The following is a 14,530-nucleotide window of genomic DNA, read 5'->3' on the forward strand; positions in this document are numbered from 1 at the left end:
TCGCTGCCACTGTTTTCGGCAATAAGACGAATTTTCCGCGGTTTGCATTAGCTACTCCACTCGCTACTTCCTCCTATCGAGGGAAGTCATTACTTCGATAGTTATTTTTATCGATTTATCGCCCAGCCCTACAGGCACGCATGATTAGTTTCTCCGAATTGAACCTGAAACCTAGATTGTAGGTTAGAAATGTTGCCAATGACCAACGGTTGCTACATTTTTCCAGCAAGTTCAAGTCTTTCCAGTGTTGTCCTTTTACCTTCAAATTCGTTCAACCCAGACTTCAGAAACTGGTTTTATGCTAAATTTTCAAATTTTACTGCAGCTCATCTTTCTGAAATGTTCCCCTTTTTGTTTAGCATTTTTCTTTTCTGTACTTTTCTGCCTTCATCTTGCTGCAGGTCCTTTCTAACATACATTTCAGGCTTTTTAAAACTCCAGCAAATAATTTTCTGCTAAATCTTCACATTTGTATGCATCGTTTCTCTTCTTTCTGATTTTTTTCACTTTTTCTTCTCTTTTCTGTAGTTGTATGTCTTCGTCCAGCTCGAGCCCCTATTTAAAATACCTTTCGGGAGCTTTGAAGCTTCAGCTTATAACTTTCTAAATATTTTCACAATTTTCAGCTTTTTTAGCATGGTCAGCTATCCCCATTCAGGTTTTCAACATTCTCACTGCTGTTTCGCAGGAACAGCCTTTTCTAGTTATTATTCTTTTTGCCCCCCTAAAACTTTGTCAATATTTGGACTACATAGACAACATTTACATTTAGTCATTTAGCAGACGCTCTTATCCAGAGCGACTTACAGTAAGTACAGGGACATTCCCCCCGAGGCAAGTAGGGTGAAGTGCCTTGCCCAAGGACACAACGTCATTTGGCACGGCGGGGAATCGATCTGGCAACCTTCTGATTACTAGCCCGACTCCCTCACCGCTCAGCCATCTGAACATAGGTGTCAAATGTTTGTCTTGGTAGCAATTGAGTTGCTTGTATTTGGATTTACGTTCCGTTGCTCAGTTTAGGAGGTTACAACGTTTTTGTGGGGACAAAGTGCCTTTCGTCGACGAAGGGTAACCTGTACTAGCTACGTCACCACGTCAACACACGTTTGCAACGACGCACGGATACAACGTGATAAAGACTTTCTAGCTCGCAAATTGGAGCTTGGATTACGAGTGAAAAATACCACCCCCAAAAAATCAAAACCATTTGGCTTTGTAGAGGAAGCGATTTTGAGTGGAACTGCAATCTCGTATTTTTGATTTAGGTCGTAGATTTTAATATAGGTTGCTGTAAAAACGTTGATTTGTTTGCTACATGAGAGCCTGTCAGCCTCCATTGATGATTGCGGCAGCAACAAGTCAACAGTGTTGACATTCAGTCAACTGTCGATCTGCGTCTGGTGAGTATATTCTTAATTTCGTACCAGGGTCAATTCTACATCTAAATGGACAGCAGTGTTTTAAAGATATGGCGATTGCGAAGACAGCCAGCGAGTCTGCATAATTTGTTATTTGTGTAAAACTTCGAATTTGAGTGGGACTGCGTCTTGTTTTGACGTCAGCCACAGAGTCACAGACTCTGCTCGCCCACTGGCAGTGTAGTAGGCTACAGTAATGTCTTCAATGCCACAGCTATGGCTAAACTTTATTATGTCTTATTACACGGCTGTTCTTAATGCCGTAGAATGCTCCATTCACTTGAATGGGGCTTCCCAACGTTCTGCGGTGAACATTTTTCTCATATTTGACCGTTGCTATGCATATTTGACCGCTGTCAAGAGAAGCGAACTATTTCTCTGCTGATCAACAATACGAATGGTAACGAATACATTGTAAAAAGTAAATTTATTTTTGTTGGCAAGTAGCCGTGTAAGAAGCGGGATAATGTATAGAACGCCGGTCATTATCGGGGAAATAAGCCCCTTCATGGCGAAACAAAACTGGCAAAAACTCTGCTTCGCGTCGTGCGTAACAACTCCCATTACCTGTTCTAAAATCAGCGCAAACCACGGCCTCTTGGGGCTTATTGCTTAATTATCCCTTACAAAAGAAACGTTCTAATTTCCTGCGCTTTCAAACAATCAGTGGAGTGTGGATACCAACGGCAGCTAGCTTGCCTCTAGCAAACTGCCTTTGAATTAGCCATGTCCCCCTAAATTAAAATTAAACTTATTTACGTTTTGGGGGACTTTTTTTCAGTTAGCAGACGGTACTATTTGAATCGCAATTCCATCTGAAATACTGCCAGTGACTCGTGTCCACTACAGCGTTTTTTAACGCTCTGCACTGCTTGCCTTCCCACAGTGCTCCACTTTCGGGGGCGTGTTAGATACAGAGAAGTGATACAGAGTTGTACTTCTCTAAGGTCACTGTTGTAGTTTATGTAAAACGGTGTCATGGACAAGTGTGCAGACTTGGGTTCATGTACTTACAATATCGATCATTATTGATATAAATATAGGTGCTCCTGTCTCGATCAAAATACAGCTTTTACACTGCATGATGCAAGGAATCAGATACGCTGACTAGATGTTGCATGATCTTGTCAACTAGGCTATGGGTACAGTACTGAACAGCACTTCAGTAACATTCGCTCGGTTATGGCCACTACACATTTACTGTATTGCTAGCGAGTAACTGCCAAGCAGCATTTCAACGTTGAATGTCAATCGTGTGCCGGGTAAACTAGACTACTGTAGCTAGACGAGTACAGTATGCAGCTAGCACAGAAGAACGTTAGAGCTAGGTTGCGTACTGTAGCTAGCTAAAGTGACAAGACTGAATTTAACACCAGGGACACCGACAACCACGGCAACCCTGCGCCAGGTATACATTTTTTGTTAACGTCTATAACGTTAACGTTCTATAATATACTTAATTGTGTTAATTGATTTAATTAATTAATTTAATGTAAAAAAAATTATAGATTCCCAGCTCTACTTGTTACATATACTGCTGTAACACTGGTGTTTGTTTTGCAAAAAGGAGGACAAAGGGTCAAAAAGGAGGACATTCCCCAAAACGTTGTGGGGGACACGACTATTTCAATTGTAATAGAAATTAAAATATATAATTTGTTCAGCTCAGCAGCAATTGTTTTATCATCCACTGTTGTTGTGTTCGGAAAACAAAATTATGTTAAGGAAGAGTGCCTGGCAGAACTAGCATTATCCTTGTGCTGTTACCTAGCGCAAGCATGCCGCTCTAAAGCCCCTTTCCCCTACTCTATATCAATATCCCCTACTCTATATCAATGCGACAGAGCTTACAGAAGGCACAATATTGATCTTTGCTGCTCTTAGCGGCAAAGTGGACTCCACGTAGGTTTGAAGGAGGTCTTTCTTTTTGGCATCTGAAAGCCTACACGAGTGGTAAATTGTGACGGTGGGCAGGAAGGGTCAAGAAGGAGGACAAAAGGGCGAAAAGGAGGACATGCAACAGCGGTCCGGACAAAGGGCTGGAAAACCGGACTGTCCGGACGTCTAACCATAGCTTTTCTCTTTCTATTTTCAATTTCCCAAACATTATCAAATGCAGATGAATCCATGTTCCTTCATTTTCCCATTTCAAAACCAAATTGGAAAAACGAAAACTGTTTTCTGTTTCAAAACCAAAAGGGGAAAGGGAAAACAGAAAATCAAGGAATATAAATTCACTTCAAGTTTGGTTTTCCCCATAAATGCAATGCGTGGAACTTTTTCCGCCAAATCACCTAAGTCCTATACTATTCACGACTACATGCTGCTGAAAACGACATGTAAGCAGCCTAACTTTGGCAAATAAATGTTCATTTTTTGTTATTAAAATTGTGTCATTACATAGGCCAATGCATGCACTGAAGGACTGACAAATCAGCGTTAAGCATATTCCTCTTCTATTTAAAAAGGGTGTCGTAATCTAAATCCCATCCCCTACCATGTTGTATACATGGGCCATATGAAACACATGGACCAAAAGGAAAAAATGTGCATGTTTGGGGCCACCCATGTGGCCAGAATTGTGGCTAAAAAAATATATTTTAAAAATATAGCTGCAAGCAGCGATGCGGGTTCCTCCTCAAAATTGCAAAATATTAAAAAAATGTACAATGTAGAAGCAAAACGACTTCATGTTTGGCCAACAACAATAGGCTAAATGGGGATTTGAACTCATGAGCGTAAGGTTACAAGTCAGTCTCTTTATCCTCTCTGCTACACACCAACTGTTGAGATTTTATGAATAAAAAGGGCAGAGTATTACCTTTGGTCAGCTTTCGGACAAAGGTTAAGCAGCTGTCTACATTTCAATGTCAAATGGCATGAAATTGCACATGGTACTACTTCAGAATGATGTCATATCAAAGCCAATAAGGTTTGAAAAACCATCAGTCAAAATTATATTAGGTTTATTGACACAAAGATATTGAGGCAATGTGTACATTTACATAAATACAACCCTTTCAGCCATTTTGTATTGCATTTCTTATTCCATTTCACCCTATATAAAGACACATCTGCCCACACAACCTCCATCCATGCTGTTTCCCTTCTCCCAGCACAGGTCATGCCAAAGGAGAAATGCTGCGGCGGCCACATGAGGTTTAGGGGTGGTCCAAAAACATGCCTCCCACAATTGACACATTTTCCCCAAGATGGCTGAAAAACAGCAGATATTGTAACTCTTTATGAGTTGATCTCTTTCCAGAATCTCAGTCAATGCACAATAGTCATGTGGGCAACCAGGCTTCGGCAGAGCTCATGCTCAGCTCCTTGTGAGAATAGCCTGTCTGTACAGCAGCTGACTCTTTGGTCCTTTTAAAATACACAACATGCACATCAAGTGCACATCAGGGTGACCAACAAGATTATATTAACTGATAAACAATAATATTACAAACATCTAACTGAACAAACACAACAACTGAAATCCCTCGCACGGCTGTTGTAACCGCACTATTTTCCACAAGTCTTTGCCTATTTGACATACCGCACTGCATGCTGGGTACCCAAGGGGCACTGATGCTGATTATCTAGCTGTGCTCCAACTGTGATTTGATTATTAGCTTTGGTCAGCTTTGGGACAAAAGTTAAGAAACAGTTGACATTTCAAGGTGAAATTGAACATGGTATATCAGAATTATGTCATCCTGTTTAACTAAACAGATTATCAAAATTATGACTGGCCAAAAGACTGCAGCTGGATTTGAACCTGTGACCTTGCTCCTTGCAGTAGACTGTCTTAGCCTACTGAGCTATTCTCAGTGTAGAGAACCATTGTGGTCAGTTACTGTACAGAAAAGTAAGCCATTTGTTCTGTGGCAAGCTTAATACGATTCGGCTGAAGTTTAAACAGCTGTAATTCTGTTATCTTCTGAGATATCAAGGCAGGGGCAGGCAAGCAGGGCAGGCCAGCTGGATGAAGCTATCTTGGGGGCAGGGCAGAAGAGAAGCTATCCAGCAAGGGGTCTGTGTTGCCCTCAGCATTCTCTATTGCGTCCTCTGTTACACTCAGCATCCTCTCGTTGCTCTCATTATTCTTTGTTGCACTCTGTTGAGCAGGCCTCTGGATGACCTGTAAAAGTGAAAAAAGGGTCCATGTCAGTGGTGAAAATGAAAGCTTTTCCCATGTACACATGACACAGACTTCAGTTTTGACTGTGAAATGCAGTGGCAATACTTGAACTTGAATCCAAATATGTTGGAAACCCATGCAAAGTCACTCAAAACACAGGCTCTAGCAAGAGTATTTATCTCTAAACTGGTTAATATATACACATCTGACCAAAGACCAGCTCGACCTTTGCCTGTAAACAGTGATTCTGACTGTCAGAGACCTTTAAATAGGCTGACCGAGTGAAACTAGCCTGGCTAATGTAGGTCGCTTTCTCAGGAAAATGACAAATGATATAGGCTTGTTTTCAAGGATACTATATACTGGCTATCTTCAGTAGACTCTTGTCTTCAAAAAAGCAGCCCTCCCTGACGTTTTAGGACTAGAATTTAGTGAATTACGATATTGTTTACACACTGCCAGTGAGTGAGCGAGCCGAGTCTGTCACTGAGGCTAAGTCAAAACAATGTATCCCCGGGACGCAGTCTCACTCCACTTGCAAGTTTTCCACAAATCACAAAAATAATCGGAGCATCTGGCTAAAAGCACAATTCCCACATCTCCTAAAGGCTGAAGTGGTGAACTTATGAACATGACGCAACCAAAACATGGCTGCCGTCTAAGCCTATGCAATCTCCCTGGCGCATAGGCTAATTACAAAGACTTTCTCGAACCAAATGAAAATTCTGAGCCAACAGGTCTGTGGGGAATTGCTTGTTCTCCTAAAAGCTGCCCTCCTCTACCTTTTTGATGAATTCGCCGAGATGCTAACCTACATGATTCAGTAATTACAAAAAGGGAAAAAGCTAGCTACTTTTCGAGTTCGGTTTTCCGTCACTTCAAACGCACGATTTAAAGGTCTCAAAGTGCTCAAACCTTCACCATCATTCAAGAGTAGTGTACTTTCACGAACCCAATCATTGATTCTAGCGTAAAATGTGTAAAAATAGGACTTACCAAACGTGGCTGCCTCCAACACGGCTTTTAGGTGATTCCAGTTGAAAACTAGCCTGATGTTGTCATACTCATAATTCTAGTCAGAATATGAGTCTGAAAACTCTCCGTTGGGCTGTAACCACGTGGCGTGTTTCAACCGAACTCGTAAAACAAATGCCTCTTGCTCAATTGGATAGACCTACAACCAATCAGAGCAACGTAATATGTTGTTTGTTGAAAACAAATTCAACCCAAGGGCTCTTTCGTGACGTTGTTGATTACGTCACTTTTGATCATCTGTCCATCATCGTATAAAGCCCGCCCTGGCAATTTCATTGGTCCGTCCAGATCCTGGTTTAATGTAGTTGTTCCCAATACGAGACCTTCCAGACCCAACTTCCCAACCACATTTTTTAGTGGGCGGGGAGAAGTTGGGCTGGCAGCCAGGCTAGTTGAAAAGAACAATGGCCGCCAAAAAATAATTTATATTCGTAACGGCGAGCTGCGATTGGAAGCGAAAAGAGGGTGAGGGCGGGGCTGGGCTTGGTCAGCACACCATTTCCAGGAAGGATGTGTGTGCGTCTCGCCAAGCTTGCGCGTGTCAGTAGGGTAACCACCTGTTCCTCTATGCGCTGTAAAGCACAGCATTTTCAATATGCGACGTGCGGAACAAGGGTTGAAAATGCTGTGCGACACAACGCAAAGCGGGACAGGTGGTCACCCTAGTGTCAAGGGGCAGGATAAGTCTGTGAGAATTTGGAGCGCGCGCACTGTGGAGCAATTCAATTGAATTCAATCATATATTGACATACCAAGGTGAAATTGTTTATGGTACTTCAGAGTAATGTCGTCTTGAACCCTATTAGGTTTGAAAAACAATCAGTCAAAATTATATTTGATTTATTAACACAAAGATATTGAGGCAATGTGGACATTTACATAAATACACTTCTTTCAGCCATTTTGTATTGCATTTCTTATTCCATGTCACCCTATGTAAAGACATGCATTCTACACATCTGTAACTAATTTCAAGTCGATTGGGTCTATGGTTTATGAGTAGAAGGGTTTTGAAGGTTGTACCAAATTTGGACAGTACAGCAAAATCTATCATGACGGACCTTATGGGTCCTTGAGGCTTTTTTGTTCCCCATGAAAAATAAGGCATTTATACCAATTTTCAGGCATTTTGGAGTAATGGGGCGCTGGGGAAATCACGTAGACTTTGGGCGTGTTTTATAGCGCCACCTATGGGCGTACATGGCCCACTAGCCGTCTGGGAGTAATGAGTGACCTGTTGAATAATTGGGCCAAATTGGAAAAAATCGGGTCCAGGACTTTTTGAGCTATTGGGCCATTTAGCGGAGAAATATAATAATAAGAATACTAACAAAAACAATAGGTTTCCTCCTACCGGAGGAATGTACCTTACTTAGTAAGGTCGACGAGCTACAACTTTTCCATGGAACATCACGCACTTTTAGCTGTCTAAGTTTTTAACTTTCAACCAACATTGGTCCACTGTGCAATAATGACGCTTTATTTCAGTTTATCACTAAAACAATTAAATACCTCGCTACTCTAATGTGTCTCCACAAGTATCTCTGCAATATGATCATCAGCCCATATTTGCCGTTCCTTCACTTCATCATTCCCCCACGTTTTCCCTCAACTAATTTCGCTGCTAATGAGTGGCACGGCTGTCTCCCCAAAGTGTAAATTCCTTTTTCAACCCACAATGCACTACATTTTGGTTTGCTTCCTGGAATAGGTCAATAGTAAGTCCAATTACGTTCAGACCTAAAGCGAACCGAACCATGGTTCACTTGGAACCGGACCGAGTCCCATCTTTTTAGGGGGACCATGGTTCGGTTGTTTGATCCGCACTAGAGTTCGAATGCGTGTTCTCACCTCTCCACACGAACCGTACTTTCAGAGAAAACGGACCATGGTCCAATTGAAACGGACCAAACATGTCTGGTGTGAAAGCACCCTAAATGTTCTGGCTCTTCTGAGCGCACCTCTCACTATCCGCGCACCAAACTGCACAGGATCTACTATGAACAGTGACGACATTATCATCAAGAATGAGTTAATGGGCGGGGTTTTTATACCAGTTGATCTCTGATCTCCAACTTAACCTGCTCCTGACCAGGTTAGCCGTTCAGCATGTGTTACCATGGCAACTACCCCGGTAACAAGTGATCCACCTGGGTTGAACCTGAAGTTACCTCGCTTACGCCAAATCTTGATTCGTAGTACAGGCCCCTGGTGCAACAGGCTGCTGTTTGTTTACTAGTACTACACCAATTTGCACCAAACATTGCTCTGCTCTTTGTCGGATTTCAAAAAGCCAAACAACTTCCAAATAACTGAAGAAGACCAACCCTTTTTATCAATAATTTCTTCATTGGAAGTTGCTCCCTCTCCATGGTTATCGCTGCCACTGTTTTCGGCAATAAGACTAATTTTCTGCGGTTAAGATTAACTACTCCGCTAGAGGTGCTCAATGTATTTAAGTGAGCGTAGGCCACCATTTCTCCGCAACTTCCTGCTGCATCACAGAAATCACCCCCTGAGCTGACTGAAGAAAAAAAAAAATGTTGTTTTTTTTTACACGTTTTTCTTCATCCAGTAGTCATCATAAACCGAGGAAGGAACATTACAGCCTTTTTTGCCCTAGTAAACAAAGAAGTTAGAGAAACATATCAAGGTATTGAGAGAGTTGAGGAGCTGGAAGAGGGAGAGCCAGAGCATTTTGTATGATTTTAATGTAAAGCAAATTTAAGTTTTTAATGTTTAAATATCATTTGTTTTCGTTTTTTATGTGACCCTCTGATTAAAAACTGGCCCCCCCTTGGCCCTCCCAGTAAAATTAGTCTAGAACCGCCACTGATTGGTAATGAGGGACGCAAAACGTGATGGAAGAAAAGCACTGAATATTCTTCGCGAGCACTATGCGGGAAAGGACAAACCCCGCGTTGTGAGTTTGTATTGTGAACTTTCCTCGCTCCATAAGGCTAGCAATGAAACGGTCACTGACTATATTATTCGAGCAGAGACTATATTCACGTCTTTGAGAAGAGCAGACGAGCATATGAGTGATGGGCTAGGGATAGCTATGGTAGTAAAAGGATAACCTGATTCATACAAGCCATTCGTCGTGTACATCACTCAGACAAGTGATGCTGTAACGTTCGGCGAGTTTAAAACAAAACTGCGAAGTTACAAGAGTACTGAAAAATATGGCAAAAGTGACGTGAATGTTGAAGAAGACAACGTGATGAAGACTAGCGGGGCAACAAGGTCACGAGGAAGAGGAAAGAAAATGGACCTGGCTGATATCGAGTGTTACACGTGCGGTAAAAAGGGGCACATGGCCAGGGCATGTCCTGACGGATACCAGGTGAGAAGAGAGGAACGAAAATGGGACACATCACAGCGAGAATAGGGTTTTAGCCGATGACGAGGCCATGACCATGTGAAGAAAGCTGATGGAGAGACGGAGGCAGAGCCTACATCTTTCTGTTTCAGGATGAGTGACTGTCCTACACAAAGAGGAAACAAGAAGGGTCTCATGGTCGACTGTGGTGCTACAACACACATGATCAACGACACCACAAAGTTCAAAACGGATGACAAGAGCTTCAGACCCGAGGACAACATGATCGAGCTTGCTGATGGATCCAAGGTGAGCGGGATGGCAAAGATGAGGGGAGACGCCGATGTTTACTTGCTGGACAGCGAGGGACAACAGGTGAAAACGAGGCTGAAGCAAGCACTATACATCCCATCGTTCCACAAAACATCTTTTCAGTCAAAGCAGCAACAGCCAGCGGAGCTGAGGTCCGCTTCAAGGACGGTAATGACTGGCTGGTCCACAAGGATGGGACCATGTTCAAAATGGACGTGTATGGTAAGCTGTATTACCTTAGCACTGTAGAGGATGAAAATGTTGATGAAGTGTATGGTTGTCATGACATTCAAACGTGGCATAGGATACTTGGTCATTGCAATTTTGATGATGTTGCAAAGTTAGAAAAGGTGGTTGAAGGGATGTCTATAAAATGGAAACATGACAAGTCCAATCAAGACTGTGAAATATGCACACGGAAAGTTTACACAAAGCAGAAACAGACAGGCAGACGCTAAAGCTACAACTGTATTAGAGCTAATTCACACAGACGTATGCGGTCCTATTGAACTGGCAGATAAAGATGGACAGAGATATGCAATGGCATTTACTGACGATTACAGTGGGATGATTTTTCCATACTTTATTAAAGCAAAGAGTGACACAACAAAAGCAACTGAAAAATGTATAGCAGATGTAGCTCCATATGGAAAGATTAAGTGTATACGGTCTGATAACGGCACAGAGTTTACCGGGCAGAAGTTCCAGTCTTAACTTGGGAGTAACTTGATAAGGTATGAGAAGAGTGCACCCTACTCACCTCATCAGAATGGAACTGCCGAAAGAGGTTGGAGAACCTTATTTGAGATGTCTCGATGCATGCTATTGGAGAGTAACCTCCCAAAGCAATTATGGACATATGCTACAGACAGCAGCTCAAATCCGCAACAGGGGCTACAGTAAGCGGCTAGAGCAGACACCTTACCGTGTTTTCACAGGAAAAACACCTAACCTATCTAACATGAAGATATTTGGCTCTGAATGCTACATATATCAGCAGGATAAGAAAAGGCTGGATGCAAAAAGGGGATCCTTGTAGGCTATGATAAATATAGTCCAGCTTATAACGTATATTATACCGAGACAGGAAAAGTCCTAAAACATAGGCTGGTGAAATTAATCACCAAAGGTAGCACAGATAGCCAGACTCAGACAGATTGTGACATGGGGGAAGACATTCAGAGTTATGGAGATACACCACTGAAGAGAGTAAACCAGGGACAGCCTAAGGAGAATAAAGAGTCCGATGTTGAGGAAACTGCTGAGGCAGGTCCGAGCCTGACAGATAGTACTCAGAGAGAAGAGGGAGAAAAGAGATACCCTACGAGACAGAGAAAGGTCCCAGAATACTTGCCAGAGTAAGGCTGAGTGTAATGACCAATGAAAATGTAGATTCTTTCTACAGAGTGACTTATGATGTACCTAGAACACTTAAAGAGGCAATGGACTCTAAGAGGTCAAAAATGTGGGCTGACGCGATGAAAGAGGAGATGAACTCTTTGACAGAGAATGAGACTTTCACTCTGACCCCACTGCCAAGAGGCAAACAAGCAGTGGGAGGTCGCTGGGTATATGCAGTGAAAGAGAGCCCAGATGGATCTGAGACTTATAAAGCCAGATACGTCGCTAAGGGGTATAGTCAAGTGGAAGGGATCGATTATAAAGAGACCTTTTCACTGAGAGCCAACATGACCTCTGTACGAGCATTAATGCAGGTGGCTGTACAGGAGGATCTTACCCTAAACCAAATGGATGTGAAGACTGATTACCTCCATGCTCCAACAGACTGTGAGATATATATGGAGCAACCAGAAGGTTTTGAGACCAAGTCAAAAACAGGGGAACACTAAGTGTGTAAACTCAACAAGTCATTGGATGGTTTGTAACAGTCCGGGCGTAACTGGAACATGTTACTGCATGATCACCTTACAGAGAATGGTTTTGTGCAAAATGATGCTGATCATTGTGTCTACAGCAAAGAATCTGAGAACGAGAAAGTGATTCTGTTAGTATGGGTAGATGACTTAATCATAGCAGGGAGTAACAACACCTTACTCAGAGATGTAAAAGAAATGTTGAAGAGAAGGTTTAAGATGAAAGATCTGGGTCCACTTAAACACTTCCTGGGTATCGATTTCAGACAGAGTGGGGGAGAGATCTAAATGACTCAAAAGAGGCACGTAGAGAAGATATTAGCTAAATTTGGAATGTCCGAATACAAACTGAGATCCACCCCATGTGAGCAAAAGTTAAACTTTGACAGTGAGGGTGAAGTTATTGATTCAACAGGATACAGAGAGATAGTAGGTGGCTTAATATACATTATGACATGTACCAGACCTGACCTGAGCTGGGTTGTTAGTAAACTATCTCAATATCTAGCAGAACCAAAGCAGCAGCATTGGGCTACAGCAAAACACATACTGAGGTACTTAAAGGGTAACATTGATCAAAAACTACACTACCAGAAATGTGAGGAAAGTCTACTACAGCTAGAGGGGTATAGTGATGCTGACTGGGCAGCCGACAGGGATGATAGAGGGAGCACAAGTGGATACTGTTTCAGTTTAACTAAGAATGGTCTAGTTATATCGTAGAAGAGTAGGAAACATCCAACGGTGGCATTATCCACCTGTGAAGCTGAGTATATGGCACTAGCAACCACTACTCAAGAGAGTATGTACCTTGTACAACTACTTAGAGGAATTGATAGTAGTAACCAGCATGTACCAGTCAAGATATGAGGACAACCAAGGGGCGATAGCTTTATCAAAGAACCCAGTATGCAGGCAGAGAAGCAAACACATAGATATAAAGTATCACTTTGTACGGTCTGCACACGCGGATGTGAAAATCTCTATAGAATATTGTCCTTGGCCGCGTTTCCCAGATTCGATTGTTCTTAAGGATTTAAGAAGGCTCTTAAGAAGGGTTCGGCTAACAAGGAGTGCTAAGATAGGGGTTTTTCCCAGACACGTTCTTAACTGCCTTCTCAAGATCCCGCCAAAGAAGCCTCTTAAGAAGCTCTTAGTGGGAGCTGTCCACCGCCGTGGTGTTGAAACTAAATCAATCGATGCCAGGAAAATCGATCACCCACCACTTTATCAGCGCACGAATCACACACAACACCGTGTAAGGCCGTAATCATAATACATATTGGGGGGACACATCCCCCCAGTATTCAAATCTGGTCAAAAGTCACCCCCAATATATTGATATAAAAATATAAATGTGCTACGCTACGACAGGCAACCACGCACGCTGTCCGAAATTGTCATAAAAAATGTAATTCGTACCCCCCAATGTTGACTCCATGGCTACGGCCTTGAGCACTATACATGATAGTTGATGTGTGATGGTAGTGGTAGTGGGTTTATTGTTGGGAGTAGTGGATTGGGGTCAGTGTGCCATCCACGACACCGACTACCCGGGGGATCCCAGCCATGGCATGAAATCCACTGTGGACCTGACGGACCTCGTCCCGTGTGGTGGGCATTTGCCTGGGCATCCGGGCATGGTGCAGGATGTCACGGCTGCCACACCCCGTGAAACCGATGCCTTGCTGAGGATGGTGCCGTCCCCCACCACATCCAGGAAGCTCCCCACTGCGTAAAAACGCAACAAGGCCAGGAGCTGCACCTCCAGGTTGAGGGCAACATTGCAGCGGGTTGCCCTCCGGATGTGTGGTGACACTAACGTGACGAGGCGTTGGATCTCCATACGGGGAAGCCGGTACTTGGACTGGACAGCCCGGTCCGACAGCACATTCAGTGGGGAGAAGTGCTAACGCACACAGCAATGGTGTCTCACTCGTGTGGACTTCAGCAACGCCTTTATATATAGACTGAGGTGGAGCCTCGATCTCTTGATGAGGTTCCAGCCGAGTTCAATTACACCAGTCAGTTTCCCTGATTTCTGTGAAATACCACAGGGTTGTTGATGTTTTTATATCTAATGTCAACTCATGCAGATGCCGAATGTTTGTGAAAACGTAATGAGTGATAGTAATGATGATTCATTTATGTAGCTACAGGAACACGAGCAATTTTTTTTTATATATCGTTATTTTTCTTATTATGCAATTATTTTTCTTGCGTCAGTGTTCTGCAGCTGTGGGCGCACATTTATCATCACGCATGGTTTTAGTATTCCTTTGAGTGTCAGATATAACTTTCCCTGACGCGGCTGCAGTGAGCGTTTGGTCGCTAAGAAGGCTGTTAAGAGTGGGTCAGGCTGATCTAACATTCCCTTCTTAGTGAAAAATCTTCTTAAGCTAAGAACGACTGAGAAACACGTCCTTCTTTCTCA

Source organism: Hypomesus nipponensis, chromosome 23 (genome assembly GCF_054491055.1).
Source record: "Hypomesus nipponensis isolate SF chromosome 23, ASM5449105v1, whole genome shotgun sequence".
Lineage (NCBI taxonomy): Eukaryota > Metazoa > Chordata > Actinopteri > Osmeriformes > Osmeridae > Hypomesus > Hypomesus nipponensis.